At 47.9% G+C, this 16,425-nt stretch overlaps 1 long non-coding RNA gene across 1 annotated transcript in view; it reads left to right on the top strand.

Moving 5' to 3' along the window:
* LOC103894505 overlaps positions 1–16,425 on the top strand; it is a 49,295-nt gene continuing 32,870 nt past the window's right edge. Inside the window, exons 1-2 of the long non-coding RNA XR_657307.2 lie at positions 1–36; positions 167–291. This is a non-coding gene — a long non-coding RNA (uncharacterized LOC103894505). The remainder of the gene's footprint in view (positions 37–166; positions 292–16,425) is intronic.

Here is a 16,425-nt window from a genome sequence, read left to right as displayed (position 1 = left end):
GATGGAGTTGTAGTGGTGCCGGGTGGAGGGGGTGAGGTAAGGGTGGATGGGGAGGGGAGGGTTTGCCTGATGGGGGTTTTTTTTTTTGAATTTTTTTTTTTTTTTTCCTCCAAGTGAGGACTAATACCGTTCCTGGGCCTGCTCTCTTTTTCCCTTCCTGCATTAGAGATTGGCTATAAGGAGAAGGCTGACGGCTGCAGCATGAAGCGCATTATTACCTTGTGATTCCATGACCCTCCTCTATGCATCCCTAACTCTCGAAAGCTGATTCAGCTTTCAGCTAGTGCTCTGGTGAGTCCTCTGCTGCAACAGAAGCTCCTAAAGATTTTTTTTTTTTTTTTTTTTTTTTTTCCCCCCCCTTCCCCTCTTCTGCTCCCTGCCTTGCCTTTAACCGCTACCAGCTCAGCTTGTTTTTAAACACTTTTTCTGGCCAATGCAGGACTGAGTGCCCATCCAACTTACCCGGGGACTTAAATGTGGGCTTTTGCATCCGGCAAATGTATGTGCGTGTGTGTCGTGTGTGCGTGTCTGTGCGGGGATGTGCTGGTTATGTGTTTAATCTGTGGATGGGGTAGGAGACCTCCCCCCCCCCCTTTTTTTTTTTTTGTTCTGCTGTGGCATACTCCGCATTTAAAAAAAAAAAAAAACCCTAACAAACTGCAGAGCAAGCAGTGCACTAGAATAATCTGAACTGAAATGTTAGAACTTTGACATGCAACCGATCTGCAAGGTTAAACCGGCCTTTAAATGCCTAATTCAGACACAGGCTGGCTAATGACACCTGGGGGGATTGGGTCTTTATTTATTTATTTGCAACAAACTAGTGCTATGAGCTAATGCCAGCCAGAGCAAAAGGGTGAAATGTGGTTAAACTTAGCCTAACTTGCAATGATCTCAATGCTGCGGTGATTAACTGTTAAAATGCCGAGAAATGAGCATTAATTACAGGCGCATGGTCTGTGGATGAGCAGGAAGGAAACAGGAGGAGGAGAAGTTAGGTTTTCCCTGCAAGGGTTTGGAATTCAGGTTACACTTCAAACATGAATTGACTGTTATTGCTTCTGCAGCTCAGAGTTGACTATGGTCATTATATTTTATATGATAGTGGTGATACCTAGTCACATAAATATATAGACATCAGTATTGTGAGGTGGATACTGCGCTACATACACACGCACACAAATTTAGGTATGTTTTATAGCATGCATATGTATATTTTACACATCTTTATGCATAGGTATATAAATGCTATATATAAGCAGGTGTAACATATCGTCCAAATACAATGCATTTCCAGGCTGTGTTTAGAGTATGGATATATGTATATGTCTGTGCCGGAGAGAGTGTGCACTCAGCAATCATGTGTAATTGTATAGGCAGAAATCTGTGATTTGTGCTGTCAGTTTAATTGCTGGGTTTCTCTCGGGCGGATGGTTGTGTCTATGTCACCCAAGGACTGAGCCCGGTGCCCAGCCCAGCCCCTCTGCTGTGGGCTGTGCTGGGGCGAGCCCTGCCTCTGCCTCGGCCCCGCTTGCCTCTCCCTTCTCCGGCGCCCAGCCCTAAATACAGGCTGTCTCCAGTCAAGTCCCCAAAGTTTTGTGCAGCACAGCTCCAGCTCGACTTTGCCACCTGGACCTGAGCAGCACCGTGAGCCTGGGGCAGAGGAGGGATATAGTACACGGCACGTTGCTTTCCATCCCTCCCACCATCCTCCTCCTCTCTCCGCCTCCAGGCAATATCTCAGGCTCTTCCCTTCCCTTTTATTTGCCCCTTGGCCTCTGCACTATCCAGCTTTCCATCCATTTTTCTCCCCAGAACAGCCACAATTTTATTGCGCACGTTTTCCTGCTAAGAGCAAGCCCAGGAGCTCAGGGAGCCTAGGTGGGTCGAGGACGTTGGGTGACACTCGCCCATCACCACTTACTCCTGGTGGTAGCTGCAGGATGGGAACCACAAAGTGCCTCTGGCGTCACCATTAAAAGCACCATCACACCGTTTATCTGCTCCTCCACCAAAAGGCACAACCCTGCAAAGCGTGGGCTTCCACACAGAGCCTCAAAGCAAATTTAAATCTCCAGGATGAACTTTGCTGCCGTGGTTGTGCCATTGTCTTCAGTTTTAGTAAGGATTTAAAATGTCGGGTTTTTAGCTCTCACATAGTGCTCTCTTTAGTGGCTGGCAGCCACTGTCCCACTTATCTGCAGAAGTTGGGGACCGTTCAGGACAGCCTATGTCAAATGCATTTGAAGAAAGCAAATTGGGTATGAGTTGCAGATGTTTAATGGCCCAAGAAGTCCAGTAGCTGTCCTACTGTTGTCGGTCTGAAGGAAATTCAATACCATGGAGTGCCTTGGCTGTGCAAAACCCCCCGCCAGCACTTTGATTTTTGTTGGGTTTTTTTTTGAATCTTAAGCACTCAGACTTTCCCTCGCACTCCTCAGCTCTCCCTTTGCTTTAATTTCACTGCAGTCATGCATTACAATGGTGCCACAGCTCCATCTCTCTTCCCCTTAATCCAAACTAAAGGTTGAAATTTGCCTTGAAATGAGACAAATAATGAACGTTAAAAGGGCCAACAAACCTAGGGGAGCAAGGAGGGGAGCTGCACAGAGCCAGGACCGAGGCATTTGTTGGTGTCGCATGAGGGGTGTAAAGCCATTTTGGGGGCTGGGGGCCTGAGCACAGCGGATTTACACCCTGGCTCCATGCGGCCTTTGCTTTTTGGTGGTGCTAGAAGTCGATGAGGAGCAGGGAAATATTTACTCCCCAGCTGGCAGTGTTATTTTAAAAAGATGTGGAAAAGCATCGATGCAATTAGGTATTCCAAAGTGCTTAGTTTGCCACTTGCTAAGTTTACTTAAACCCTCTTTAAAGGGTTCATTAGAAGACTGTGAGAAATGGTAAAATTCATTAACACGAAGGCAGCCATTCTGCATTTGCCTGTAAATTGGTATCGATCGGCAGCAGCGGGGCGAGGGGCAGCAAGCGCAGGTGAGCGTGCCCTGCCCGCCCTGCTGAGCGAGCAGGCAGCAAGCAGGCAGCGCCCGGCGTGACCTCCGCCGTCGCTCCCTGCCTAAATCCTGCCCATAATAGTCTCCTATTCAGCCCGGGCGGTGTTTGCAGCCCTGCCACTCGGCCCACATTGTTCGGGGAGCTTTAAAGCTCAGCGCGGCTGCGGGGAGGCGAGGGAGAGGGGGAGAGCCAGCGGCTGCACGCGGGGCTGAGCCCCATGGGTGCACAAGCGCGCGGCGGCATGCACGGGCGCGCATCCCGCGGGGGTTGCGGGAATAACTCAAAAAGACTTTGGCCTGAGCTCCCGGCACCTGGCTTTGGCTGCCTTTTGTGTTGCATATCTGCAGGTGTCTCCCCAAAAACCCTTAGCTGGCGTGGAGCTCAACCGGATGACTTATTAGAAGCAATTTTTAATTTTTTTTTTTTTTTAAATACCCTGAACTCCCCAAAAGGCGTGTGCTATCTTTTGGGGTTTGCTTATCTGCGAGGTAGTGTCTCACTCACAGTGACCAGCAGAGGAAAAATCATTGGATTCACTAGGTAAGACGCTTTCTTCTTCCTATGCTTTAATCTCTACTTACGGATGAAAGCAATTGCTTGTCTGGAGCTGATGAGTTTTCTTACTCTGGCAAATGGAGCAGTTCTTCCCGGTGTCGGTTTGTCAATCAGTAGCTGGCCATTTGATATTTGGGTTTCTGAAAACAAACTGGCTTTTTGTTTCCAAATTGCAGGATGGAGGCAGTTGGGAAATAATATGTATTTAACTTTCCTCCACATGGCTTTGTCTAAAATTATATCTATATGCATATAAAGCAAATCCCTTCCCCTAAACCACATTTTGGTCTTTTTAATTGCTGAAAGTTTACGATTTTGAATGAAACACCTACTTTTTAGGTGGAGTGGGAGGCTGGCTTTTACTCTGTGCCGTTTACGTGACAAAGAGCCCCTGCCAGGGCAGCCACCAGACCGCTGCCGCTTTGTGTCCGGTGAATTATCCAGTTCCTCTTCCCAGGGACCAAAATCCATCACCTGCCAAGGGCAAAGCCCGGGATTACCGGCGAGGAGCAGGAGCTGGGGGGTGTGTGTGTGTCTCTGCACATGGGCTGGGCAGGAGGAAAGTCTGCTGGTTTAAACTGAGCCGTAACTCACTCTCGGGATGTAAATTGTAAATCAGCGTTATTTTTCCTCCTGTGACCATATAAATGCGCATATTGAAACTACCTGCTTGAGAGACATACTTCTTTATATGCCCATATGAACCTGGCAAGCTATGGAATGTAAAGAAGTATGTATTTCAGGTGGGAACCCTTCTCAGAGGAGCAATGTGTGACCCCGGGCAAAGCAGGGAAGAAAGACAGACAGATTATTTTATATATTTTTTTTCTTTTTAACTGCCTGACCTGGCAGACCGGCTGGGGAGTCAATTGATGATCTTGTTCCAGCGCGTGTATTGTTCTGTCACTTTGCCTGTGTCAGCAGGTGGAAATGCTCATCAGGACATTAAATATTCAATATGCTGACTGCGGCATGGGCTTTGAAAGGCGATGCCAGAGGAAAGCTGGCTGTCCACTCCTGGGTTTTAACGGGGATGCAGGCCAAGCGCTCCTTTTTCCTGCTTCCCCGTCAACCCTTTTTTCCCGAAAAAAAGGCTAGATAGCAAACAGAGCTGGCTGATCTTTAAATCTCGGAAAAACAAAAGGAGATGGAGGAGGGGGGGGAGAAGAAGAGAGAGAAAAAGGGTACAACACTTGTGACCCGGGCGTGCAGTGTTTTAGCTTTAAAGCAATGCGCAAACTCCGCTTTTCGACTCTTTCCCACGTTAAAACTTTTTGTGCTTAAAACTGGAGAGAAGGGGATCTTCCTTGTCGGTGTGATGAGCCATCGAGTCAGCAGATCACAGCTAAAGCCAGAGGAGCGCTCTGAATACAGCGGTCTTATTTTCCCAAAGGAAAATAAGAAAATTAGCTCCTTTAATTCTGGAAGCCTTCACTGGCTTTTGCTTTTCCTTTTTAGCCTTTTCCAATGTAAAATAGTTGGCTGTTTTTCCAGGATCCTATAATAATGAGGCAAGATGAAAGAAACGCAGTTTAAATACAAGTTTAACCTTCTGCCTAGGCGGGAGTCGCGTCCGAGGCTGTAAAGCTTTCAGCCCCAAACATCCTCATGCTTCTGCCTGTAATGATGGGCAAAGCCGAACTCCTTGGAAAGCCGCTCACCAGCTACCCAAACTTACGTTCCCGTCTCCGCGGGGCAGCTGAGAACCCGGCAATGTTTTGCTTTTGAGTGATTTCCCTGCAATCGCAACGCTCCCCTTCGCTTGGCTAACGGGCTCCTAAAGCATCGTTTGGTAGGTGTGATGCCTCGGCATCCCGCACCGAGGTTAATCAAGTCTCACCCCTTGCAGCATCCTCTCCCGGGCACGGGGAGCGGGTGAGACGCGGAGTTTGGATTTTGCAGAGTCTTTATCGGGCTCTATTCATGGCGAGCGCAGTCGTCACTTGTTACACGTACGCCGAAGGGGATTTAACTGTAAGCAGGTGCTCGTGAATAGTGGGTTAGAAAAGGCAGGCTGGGCTATCGGGGAGTTTTCCTTCGTATAGGATTTGGTGGGGCTTATTAAGAGCTTTTTTTTGTTGTTTCGAGGAAATACCGTGGCTGATGGAGGCGTGGGAAGTGCTGAGCCCCTTCCTAGCAGAGGAGGAGCCTTTTCTTTGCCAGGTGGCTTTGGGAAGGGCGGGTTTGCGCTGGAGCGTGGCTGATCTGCACATCATCCCTTTTGCATTTTAGGATGCTCTGGTTATGCCGGGCCCTGGAAAGTTGGGGCTGTCCTGGCTGGCCCTGGAGGGGTCTCTCAGGGCCTTGCTGCAGGGATGCAGCGTCCCCTGGGCTCAGCCCTGCCAGCAGCCACCCTGCATGGGGACAGACCCAAACCCCCAGGTCCTCACAGAGATGGGCCCCGGCCGCCGCTGGGGTCCAGCCCCATTTTGGGGTCAGATTTAAATAAAATGCTGTGGGACGCTGGGAAATGAGCTGAGCCGGAGCAGGAAAGCTCTGGTGCCCAAGTGGGGTTGCAGTTTCGCTGCCTTGTAAATCACCGATGTTAGCCTGAGTCTCTGGATGAAAAATGAGGAGAATTCTCACCATTCTGGATATAACACAAAATTCCCTCCTTTCCCTGCTGGCCCTTTGCCCCACCTCTTCTCCCTTTCCTTCTCCTTCCTTCTTTCCATCTTTTTCTTCCTTTCTTGCCTTTCATTTTCTTTTACTTCCTTTTTCCTTTTTCCTTTTTCTTTTTTCCTTTTTTCTTCCTCTCTCTTTCTTCTTCCCTTTCTTTCTTTCCTCAGTGCAGTTTTTACTAAAACTCCTGTGCTGCTGTGCGTTGCTCTTGCAAAGGTGCTCGTGGTCTGATTTACAGTAGATAACTGCATTCCTAATGCAATTTTTATCTCCTTCCCCCCCCGTCTGAATTAATACATTTGTTAATCACATGGAATTGCTAATTTTAGGAAGTCACTAAGTGCTCAGATTTATTTTTTATGTAAATATTTTCAAAGCTATAATTCTGAGCGCTGTCTCGCAGCATGGGAGCGGAGGTGGTCACGAGGCACCTGGGCTTGGATGATGCTAAAAATGAAATGGGATGTTTATGTTTGGCCCCCCCCGAGCCACGGCAGCCCCTTGCTCTTGGCGTCGATGGAAGCAGATGGTGGCTGCAGGGCTTCAGCAACCAGTTTGCGCCGTTCTTTTGCTTCATGGCAGCTCCTCTTCCCTTTTTTACCTATTTGGATTAAAACTCTGACCGTTACATTGCACTAAGTCCACTCTATTTGGTAGCTAAAATTAAGCCAGTTCTCTTTTGCTCTTTATAAACTGGTGAGCATCTCCCAGCCTTGAGTGTCGTCGCGGGAGTGCTGCGAGGAGCATCGGTGCTGGACCCACTGCGTGCAGCAGCGCCGGGATGCTCAGGTGCGCCCATCCATCCTGCAAACCAAGGACTGTGCAGTGCCAGGCGCGGAAACAGGAGCTTTGAGAATTGTAAAAGCCATAAATCCAGTGGACCAAATTAGTTAAATTTTTCTATTCTATGCCTCACAAAATCCAGCCGTTCTCGAGATGAATTCTCCGCATGTAAGTGGAACTACCGGCAGGTATAAGATGGATACTTTGCACGTGCACATGAGAGCACAGGGACGAATTTGTGCCATGCGGGCTTCCCCGGTGGGTTGTTTTTTTTTAGTTTTGTGTGTTTGTTATGTTGATGATCTATTATTACTGTTGTTACTATTACTTAATATTGGAAGACAGGTGGTCCCATAAATTCCAGCACCCTCTTTTGAAAAAAAGATAAAGGGGGGGGGCATGTTTGCAATTCAAGTTTAATAGTGCATTCATCAAGAGCAATAAAGCATTTTATTGCACAAGTATTTCAAGGGATGTGCTGGCCCTGGTAAAAGCATTAGTAAAGGGGTGCATCAGCAATCTCATTTAAAACTGTCGACCCAACGTGAAAAATGTTGCGTTGAAGAATAAACTGCTATTAAGCATGATTAGATTGACCTGCAGGACAGATATTTTAGCTGCAGCAGCACAAGTCGATCAAAGTGAGCATCGCTTAGATTGCAAATTTTTTTTTTTTAATGCCCTAAATTAAAAATTAAAGAGCCTCAGAATATTCAGGACCAGAGAGTGACTTTGGGGGTGAGATTTGTGCATTCAATTCGAAGCAGTTTGGAAAGGTGGGGAATGGGGGAAAATGTATTAATTGCTGCCCCTTTAGCATACATTGAAAGTATGTTACTCAGATCAACCAATCAAAAAAGAAATTGTGCTGACTCAGCATTCGGGCTAGTCTGCACGTCCGATTGCAGAAGAGATCAGCACTGCACTGCAGTATCTTTCCCTGCCTTTGACACCAGCCTAGCTGGGCAGGGCTTCCCTTGTGTTTCCCAGGACTGGTTTAGGCCAAGAACAAGAGAAGGCCCTGAAGAGAGGAGAAGAGAGTCAAGGTTGCATGAGCCTCGAGCTGCTAACGATCCTTTTTAGTCAGTAAGCAAGAGCTTCCACACGAGGTTTGCCCTGCCAGATGCAAGTGGCATGAATTGCTTGGGAATATATCTATTTTTAAAGACTTTCACCACATCTTGCACTTAGCAGTGACTGTGGGCGAGGGGGTGGTGTGTTCCTCACAAGAGAAATATCCTCGCTCCTCAGCTCGGATCCCTCCCCTGAAAGCCCAGGGCTGATTTAAGTACCGCGCTTGCAATTCTCTCCCAGAGAAGATGCTAGGTTTAACGTTTGACGCTTGATGCTGAAGTTGCTCTTGACCTTGGCCAAGTGGGCAGCGATGCTGCGAGATGCTTTCCCACTGGGATGCAGGGGGGTCATGGCGAGAGCAGCCCAGCACTCCAAGGAGGGGACCCAAGGGCACGGGCTCCGCTGCCGGCTCGCTGGGCTTGCAGATGAGTCGTGTAGCTCCCCTGCCTCAGTTTCCCCAAGAGACAGAGTAGATGCTCACTGTGGAGTTGTTGAAGCCATTGTTTGCGCCACGGGGCTCAGGCTGGAGAAGGCCAAGGAGGGTTGATGCATCTACCCAAGGACGAGCTCATTCTGGGTTTGTAAGGACTTTCCTGTTTTGGTGTTGGCTTGCACAGTGATGCCCGGCACGTGTTTTGGGGAGACAGCACAGCCTGGCTGGACTGTGCCCCCTCTGCCGTCACGCTGAAATGCAAAGACCTGTCTGGACTCCCCAACATCTCTGAGCGGGTGCGGGGTGCGAGGTGCCAACGTCGGACCTCAACCGGGACCCCAGGGGGCCGTGGCTGCCTTGGGGATATCTGAGCAGGAGTGTGAAGGGGCCCCATCGCCTCGCCGAGGAGCTGGGCGATGTGGTCTATGAGATGCTGCAGCACCGCGGGGTCGCTCACCGCCTCGCGGATGCTGGTGGCCAGTCTGGGCACAATACTGCACAGCGCCGCGTTGCTGGGTGGCTCTGCCGGCGCCGGAGAGGTTGTGCAATGCCAGCGCAGCCTCCAGGCTTGCCTGGCCGTGAGTGCATCGGTGGGTACCTGCATGAGCAGGCAGAGCAGTGTCCCTGTGGGCTGCCTCCTGACCAACTGCTGCACCCCGTGATGCTCTGGAGGCGTATTTGCTTGCACTGTTTAACCAGCATCAGCGTGCATCTCTGGTTTAGTTCGTAGTTTTGCAAAGCGGTCTGTATGGAGGAGCAGAGGCCGATGGTGGATATCCTTGTGTACAAGTGGAAGGCTTTCAGACACAGATATGTCTTGAAAAAGGCAGAATTTAATAGCCACAGTTTTAGCAGCTGGAGCAGTTGCTGATGGTGCTCAGAAGGCAAGCTACGCGCTGGGGCTCGGGGGAAGCAGGACAACTGACATCTCAAACATGCAGGGTTCTTGAAAAAGGCAGAATTTAATAGCCACAGTTTTAGCAGCTGGAGCAGTTGCTGATGGTGCTCAGAAGGCAAGCTACGCGCTGGGGCTCGGGGGAAGCAGGACAACTGACATCTCAAACAGATGCAGGGTTTTCCCTTTTTCTTTTTTTTCTTTTTTTTTTCTTTGTTTTCTTCTTTTTCTTTGTTTTTCATGAAGCACAGGGCCGTGCCTGTAAACGCCTCGCCATGCCCAGATATGGCCTGCGCTGGGACCTGTGCCGCTATCTAAAAAAGCCCTGGGCAGACTGATGAGCCCGAGGGGACGGGGAAACAGCTGCTATAAATAGTGCTCATTCTCAGCTGCCCTTCTGGTGGGACCGGATTAGGTGGCATCTGGGCAGCCAAGAGGCGCAGGACTCGTGACCACCAACCGCAGAAATCACCCAGCAGCTGTAAGGACGGGAGCCATCCCTGCAAAGCCCTTACATAGGCAAGTCAACCCTGGCATTTGGGGAGTTGGATAAAGCTACAGGAGCAGGAATCCAGTGACCTAAGAGCAATCAAGAATAAAGTTCATTGCTACGGCCGGGGCAGTGCTTCCAATCTGGGAAGTGACCCAATGTCGGAGGCAGGACTTGGCCTTCGGCTGCTGAAGCTGCTCGGTGCGAGCAAAGGAATGCGTCAGGAGGGAGCTGGTGATGCGGGAAGCAAAGTGTCGCAAGCAGCTGCCAGGATAAAGAGATTGGTGTCATCTTCTGGGACGCCGTGGGTTAATTTGCTGGCAGTGAGATTATTGGAAGCTCTGAATTAATATTTGTGTTTACTTCGGGTAAACAAATTAACAAAAAAACCCAAGCCTTAATAATTTAAGGCACCGACTTGATTGAGGCTAGTAGAAAATAATGAATCTCATGCAGTGATTTCACTCCTAACCTTGCAGAAGGTGGACAGCGGGTGTAGCTTATGTCCACATGGTTGCAACATAACTGGTCCCTATACGCGAGGGGTACGTGTAGCTATAGGCTGCAGGAGCGCGATCCAGCTCCCGTAACAGCAGTGGAAAAGGACTGCGTTTTGCCTGAATTAAGCTCAGTCCTGAGTATTTGAAGGGAAAAGATGGAGCAGGGAACAGGGTTTGGCCGAGCGGCGGAGGTGGCTGTGCAGGCAATGCCCGGAGATGATCTCCTGAAATATGTGCAACGGGGGACTGGGGATAAAAAGCAGGGAGTGACGCTGCAGCTTGGCCCTGAGCGGGTCTGCTGTGGGATGGGGACCGGGATGCGCGGGCAGGCAGGGCGAAGGGGGTATTTATATCCGGGCTTTGTCCTTTCCCCTCCTCACCGGTGTCAGGGCTGTGATGCACGGGGGAGCTGCACCACTTTGCTTTCTTTAAATTAAGCCAGCTTTGTCCTAAAGCCTTGTCTTTGAGACAATAAGACGCACACGTACCTACTAAAATCTATTGTGCCATTTTTGCAAAGACCAGCAAAAGTCGCCCGTGTGCCGTCCCCTCCCTGTCCTCCACGCTCATTTGGCCTATTTGAAGCTGAATTTATTCCTGGGAAGGTCCCCATCAATTTGCCTTGCTCTTTTGTTGACAAGTTTATTAAAAACCTGGGCAACTACATATTAAACTTTTATCAGTGTCGAGGAAGAATACGTCCTTTGAGCAGCCACAAAAGTTATGGATTGGGTCTTAACGTTTCTTGTTCCACCGTCTGGCTGAGTCAGCGTAACAAATAAAAGCTGCCACTTCTTTTTTTTTCCCCCTTTTTGAGAGACAGTTCCCTTAACAGTGTAAGTAACAGTGTCCAATAATGCAAAAAGGTTTTGAGTCTGGGTAAACGTGAGCTTTTTTTTGTGGCCATATGTGTTTAATAATTTGAATTGTTAACTTAAAATGGGAATAAAATACAAACCCTGGAGAAAGTTATTGCTTCTTAGCTCTGAGCCAATAGTTTTGGTAAAATAACTGATACTTTATAGTGTTTATATGAAAAAATGCCCCCCAAATTAATAATAATTGTACCACAAGTGCTGTGCTTCCATCCACTGCAAAGGCATGAAGGGGTTGGAGCGCTGGCCTTCAGCGGTGCTTGGCTGGGGATGTACCTTTTGTGCCGCTGCGATATGGGATCTTTGCTCTTTTTCTTTAGTCATAAGATGAAACAAAGAGGAGGCCAATATGTTGCACCAAAGATGTTAAAAATAAAGCGTTAGAATCACATAACCTAGTTCCCATTTGCCGTGCAGCTGAGTTTTTAGGAGTTGAAAGAAGCCTGAAAAATAATCGGTGAGAAGGAGTTTGAACTGATATAACAACAGACAGGCAGGGAAAAAAGTGAGTATCTGTGGGACTGAGCTGCAATTCTTAAACTCTGCCGGATAAAAACATAAATAACTGTTCCCAAACAGCATCTTTCTCTGCCTGTCACCGTGTCCAAGGATTTTTTAGTTCTTAAACAGGTTTGCTGGCATAATTTGTCAAGTCCAACAGGGAGGTTTCCGTGTGACAGAGGATCATTTTTCACCACGCACAGTGGTGCACCAAAGCAGTCCTGCAGGCTCTGAGCAACTCCATAATTAGATAACAGTTAACATACGTGTATTAGATGGATCATCATTCATGCTATAGGATACGGCAGAGCCCACCACTGCCGATACTATGCCGTGCCGAAAGCAGGCAGGGAGCGTTCTGGACAAATACGTCTTCCTCCAGGAGTTTATCTGCATCACCATTTGCTCCAATTATAACTAATTGGACACATATTGCATTTTCATAGCATCTAATTTTCTATTGATTTTAACGGGACTGCTGGTGTTTTGTACTATTAAGTGGTATCTCGTATCAGTTGCTGTTTAAAAATGCTGAGTACACTCCCCTGTATGGAATTATGCAGTCAGCAGATGTTTTAAAACCTATTTAATTGTTTGGTCCATAAAATGCACAAACTGTATTAGGGAACGGCTTTGTTCTCTTTTGAGTGTGTGAGTTGGAAAAAAAAAAATCCAACCCCACAACTATTTCCACCGTCGGTTTCAGGAGATGCAGCTCCCAGAGACCTGCTCAGAGCCTTGCGTTTCAGGCAAACAGCTTTGGAGGGTCCGTCTCTGTCCCACGTGGAGCCGGAGCATTTGCAGCTCCCTCCAGGTATCGATGCTCTGCATTGCCAGAACAGATCAGGTCCGTGCTTGAAATAGGACTTTTATTTTTACAAGACGCCTAGGACCAAAATTTGGATTAAGACAGAGATTCGCCTGTTGAGAGCCAAGATTTTGATAAAGTCACTTTTGACTTTCTGTATAACTAAGGAATAAGGTGATAACCGTAGGGTTTGGGGCTTTATTCTCTGTCATAGATATTGCACCTCGGCAATACATCCAAATAAAACTGGACTATCAAATTAGCCATTGCATTTCAGCAAATACTCAGTGAAGCAGGATGAAAGCAATAGTCTTCTGTTCAGCATCATTTAAAGAAGAAAAGATTTAAAAGAGAGATTTAGGGAAGGAACAGAGAGGCGGCCTGGCAAAAAGTGTTTCCAGCAGTGCGCAGTGGATCATTGGATCATGGATATTGGATAATGGTATTAATGGCAGAGAAGGCAGATAAAAGGTGATGGAAATTATGTTATGGGGCAGCTGAGTTATCCTGGGGTGCTGATGAGTTTGCCATCAACTTGCTGCCTTCGTTGGTCATTAGCAAGAACCACTGTGTCTGTGGGAGACAGGTGAGTTCATGGGGATGTATAAATTAAATAGACACTTTATTAAGTTCAGGTAATAGTTTTGGTTTGAAAGACTGAGTGGCTACTGCAATGTCAGCAACTACTTTAGTGCACAAAGGAACTGAGTGCTTTTTAATTAAGTCAAAATCCAAGCGGAAGACTCCTGAGCCTTGCCTGGAGTCTACTTTTTGGGTTGAATATCTAAAATTTTAGGGGTTGAATATCTAAAATGTTAGAAATGTTAATAAAACACAGTCCACTTTTTCCCTGTAATAATATAAGTTCAATTAATATTTGTTGTCTGTAAGGAAAAGGATAAAAGCGGCGAGGTTGTATTTTCTGGTTTACAAACGGCACATTGTGCAGAATACAGCAACTGTGGCATTGATTTAAGCATCCTCGCAAAGACACTGTGCAATAAAGTTGAATCATCTGCAGTACAAGTATGGCAGTTTGGTGGAAAAAATAGCAAAGTGAGAGAGTAGACATTTTCCTGTATTATCAAAAGCCACTTCATTTGGGGGAAATTTCCTCTGATTTAGTAATATTTGGATGGAAATCAAATAACACATTAGCTTGAGGAAAGGGGGAAAAAACCTTCCAAAGCTAATTACGAAAGGAATGTGCACTTCATTAAGATAAAGCTGTAGGAAATCAATGTTCTGCATTGTTGTTTTTTCCTTTTGATTGGATTTTAGGATGATAAATTGTTAATGCATTTGATCTAAAAATGATTTGTTTATTCAGATGAAGAGCAACAGTACTTTGTCTCATTTGGCCTTTTAGCTTATAATGATAATGGCTTCGAGGGATGCCCATTTCTCAAAAGTGTATCGGACTGGAATAGGCAGGAGATTTCTGGACTCAGAAGGATGGGCCCTATGCAAGGGTTTGTTGTAGGCTAATTCTATTGCATGTTGAATCTTCTGCTTCATTAGGAATATTGACAAATGCTGATAAATTCTTCGGCTTTTCTGTACTGTCTATAACACATCTTTATTAGAATATTGAGGCTAAAGTGGAGAGGTCTTCAATAGATCAGATCCTCTTACGTTGCCTACTACTGATCCTACTTGCCATGGCAGTGGTTTGGTAATGCGGGGACTTTGACCGTTCTCACGCCTGTAATCGTTAACAGCGGAGCTGACAACCGGGCCAAAAGCAAAACAGAGGCGCTACGCAACGGTCGGCAGAGAGAGAAAAGCAATGCACAGGTTTATTTTGCTATTTTGGCTTTGATTTGCCTCTAACAAATGTTGCTTGCTCAGTGTGCCAATGGCTGTCCGATGCCATCCGGCAGCATGCATGGACTTCGCCCAGCTCGGGGATGTGCCGGTGCGATGTGCAGGCAGGGCTTGAAGCAGGGTCCTGCAAAGGGTGGCACCGGCACCCGATCCTGGCCCTGGGGGACAGAGCAGCCAGAAAGGACCTTTCCAATGTGAGACCCGATTTCACGGGGAAATGACTAGACCTGGATTCACTTTGGACAGCAAACCCAAATTTGGTGGTGGCGGGTGGTTGAGGTTTTCAGCCCAGGACATGGTGCTGTTGCAGACTGCACTTGCAACATCAGCGTAGGCAGGAAGGGACAGTGACACCTGTTCAGCGTAGGCAGGAAGGGACAGTGACACCAACCCCCTGCCTGGCTGTTAGGGCTAGGCAAAGCTCTCCTGCCAGATCTTGCCTGCTGAACCTGGCAGCGCTGAGCCGGCAGAAGTGAACCCCGTACCCCCACGTTTCACAGAGGTGGGGGCCCACAGGCATTCAGGGGATGAGCACTGCCTCGCAGGAGAGATCAGGAGCTTCAACAGAACTCAGACCTTTGAACACGTCTGAGCGGAGCTTCTGTAATTCATCTTGCTCGGATGGCTTGTACAGCCTCGGAGCCCGGCCTGGCGGTACCTGGGCTGGCGGAGAGCTGTGTTCTCCCTGCCGGGAGGCTACAAGCCCCCATGTGTTGCAGCCCTCGCCAGCCGATAACGTGGGCTGCTCTTTCTCGGCTGCTGGGAAAGCCTCACCACCAGAGAGACATCATTAGTTTTGATTAATGACATCCAGAAGAGAAAAACTAATTTTCTAAAAAGGAAAACCTCACCCATAACTCACTGCAGAGAATTTAAACAAAACATTATAGAGCATCCACGCCGACTCACATTGATTTCAAATGTGTTCCCAGGCACTCCCCGAAGCAAAGCTGGGGGCAGTGGGGACAGCACTTGTCCCTGGCAGAAGATGCTCAGAGTAACCCCCCCACTGCTCTCCCACAGCGCCGCTTTCAAATGACTCTCCCCAAATCAATGGGACCGGGACAGAGCAAGCGTACCTGGGGACCAGAGAGTGTTTTAAGTGCGCGGTGGTGATGCTCAGACAGCTTGGTGCACGCCAACCCAAAACCCGCCTGCCCGTCAGGGTTTAGCTTGCAGGCTCAGCGCAGCATCGGTCACCAATGGCACTTCCACCTCCCCCCAGTCATTGGTAAATAATTACTTTCTTTTGCCTCCTGTAACTCACCAAAGGATGAATTTAATACTTCCAGGTCTTCACTGTCTAAGTTTCCATTTAGTTCCTTGGCTTGATTGTCTCTTGAAAAGGTACCTAGAGATAACTCGATTAAATTAATTGTAGAGCTCTTTTTAAAAAGCTATTCTCTCTCCGTCTCTCTCTCTCCCCGTCTCTCTCTCCATTTATTTATAGGCAGCTTAGAGTAACGGGTTTGGGCAGTTAAGTGATCTGCAGTACTTACTGTTACAATGCAAAGCCTGTATTTCTTGGGGAGCTATAACGCTGGCCCACTTGCAATATTTCTGCGTGCAGTGGTTGTAAGCGCAGGTGCTTTTTCCTAGTATTATCTTGCAGCATGGTGGGCTGCGAGGAAGAGGGGGGGAAAGTCACCTTTGCCTTATGACGCATATAAATTCTTTAAATAGGTTATGCACATGGCAATGTGCAATATCTGTGCGTGGCTCTAGGTTAAGAAGGAAAGGCCTGACTTTATTGGCTCCCACTGCAGAAATGATCGGAGCTGCTGTGATTTTTAAATTTGATTTACCGAGTTATTTTTAGCGGTGGGGTGGTCATGCTGCAGGGCTCTCCAGGAGAAATCAACTCCCCAGCGCTGCAACACGAACCACCGCGCGAGTGCCTTGGGCAGCGGTGGTGTTGCAGGGCTGCCTGGCAGGGGCTCGCTTTGGCCATTCGGGGGCAAATTGCCTGATGACGACATTGCAAGAAAGAAAAACAATTTTTTCCATTTCCCCCCCTTTCTTTTCCCCTTTCCCCCCCCTTTTGGTTTTT

This window comes from Aptenodytes forsteri, unplaced genomic scaffold (genome assembly GCF_000699145.1).
Source record: "Aptenodytes forsteri isolate BGI_AS27 unplaced genomic scaffold, ASM69914v1 Scaffold47, whole genome shotgun sequence".
Classification (NCBI taxonomy): domain Eukaryota; kingdom Metazoa; phylum Chordata; class Aves; order Sphenisciformes; family Spheniscidae; genus Aptenodytes; species Aptenodytes forsteri.
This window is presented reverse-complemented; position numbering and strand designations above follow the sequence as displayed.